The sequence below is a fragment of the Glycine soja genome, chromosome 18, assembly GCF_004193775.1.
Source record: "Glycine soja cultivar W05 chromosome 18, ASM419377v2, whole genome shotgun sequence".
Taxonomy (NCBI): domain Eukaryota; kingdom Viridiplantae; phylum Streptophyta; class Magnoliopsida; order Fabales; family Fabaceae; genus Glycine; species Glycine soja.
The window spans coordinates 47,756,732-47,758,477 of NC_041019.1; the positions used below are offsets into that span (position 1 = coordinate 47,756,732).

The window sequence follows — 1,746 nt, forward strand, 5'->3', positions numbered from 1 at the left end:
TGGTGGATTGAAAAATGTTGTTAGGCATGGAACTAATCTGATACCATATAGAGAATATAAAATAGGATTTTATTCAACATATATGCACAAGAGATGTATATATAGAATAAAAGAGAATAACAGAACCCTAAGTTATCTATTAAATTATCTATAACTTAAATTAAGTTTGATTTCAAATGAAAACAAACTAAAAGATAAACTTGAATTATCATGTCAACAGTCCAATACGAAGGTCCTTACATTGAGTTGTTGGAGGGTGGTGGCAAGAAGCTTTGGGCATTGGGGCCATTCAACCCTGCAGGTATTGAGAAGAAGATGCAAAAGGAAGACACTCATGCATGGAATGGCTTGATAAGCAAGAGCCAAATTTTGTTATATATGTGTTTTTTGGGACCACAACAAGTTTCGCAGAGGAGCAAATCCAAGAGATTGCAACAGTGTCGGAGAAAAGCAAGCACAAATTTATCTGGGTGTTGGGAGATGCTAATAAAGGAGGCATCTTTAATGGAAATGAGGGAAAAAAGGCATGAGCTTCCAAATGAGTTTGAAGAGAGAGTTGAAGGCATGGGGCTAGTTGTGAGGGACTGGGCACCCCAATTGGAAATTCAGAGCCACCCTTCAACAGGAGGGTTTATTAGTCACTGCATGTGGATGGAACTCTTGTTAATTTGGAGAGCTTAACCATGGGGGTGCCAATAACAGCATGGCCTATGCACTTTGACCAGCCAAGAAACACGGTTTTGATGACATATATAGGTGCTCAAGGTTGGTTTGGTTTTGAAGGATTGGGCAAAAAGGAATGTGTTGGTTAGTGCTTCAGTTGTTGAGAATGTTGTGAGAAGGTTGATGGAAACGATGGAAGGTGATGAGATGCGATGGAGAGTAGTGAGGCTTAAAGGTGCCCTCCATAGGTCCATGGATGCAGGTGTGGTTTCTCGCATGGAAATTGATTCTTTCACTGCTCATGTCACTAAATAGTCTTATGAATCAATTCATATTAGTGTGGTTCCTAGTTGGATCTGGTGTTCATCAATTTAATGCAAAACATGAAAATATACCCCATAAGAGTCATATACGTCAAAATTGACCTTCCAACCATCAACAAATGAATTTTATTTGTAACAATTATCTTGAATAATATTATATCCAGTAATTGTCTTAAAAATTGCTTCAGCATATTTGGATGATTATGATTATTCAACGAGAAAAAGTATTATGTATACATCAACTCATAATATATGATAAATTTGTTGATTTTTAAAATAACTATCTTAAAATAATTCAAATAATAATTTATAATTGAATGACAATATAAAATTAATTTATACGGTGGAGTGCATATACATTGAACTATTATCCTTATTTAACTAAAATATGCTTGTAATTTCTGATAAATATCTAAATTTTATGTTTGTTTTTTGATAAAAAAAAATTTTGCATTGAGTCTCTAATAAAAAAATAATTATTTTTTATCTTTGACAAGTTTTTTTTTATTTCTTGACAAATTAATAAATTTTATATTTATTTTTTAATAGTTTTTTTATTTGTTATTAATCTTTTTTAAAGGGACTGATAACAAATGAAAAGAATTTATCTTACTTAAGATAATTATATAGGCTTAAATAATTTCATATAATTTTTAAAGTTATATTACCATCAAGATTTTGGTCAGATATCTTTACTCATAACAATATTGTTGTATACTTGCTTGTATAGGAAAAACCTATGTAGTATCTACTGTGTCTA

The 1,746-nt window shown here is 31.8% G+C and overlaps 1 pseudogene; it reads left to right on the forward strand.

The window, feature by feature from the left end:
- Positions 1 to 210: 210 nt before the first annotated feature.
- On the forward strand, positions 211 to 1,150 carry LOC114397347 (annotated as a pseudogene).
- The last annotated feature ends 596 nt before the right edge of the window (positions 1,151 to 1,746 follow it).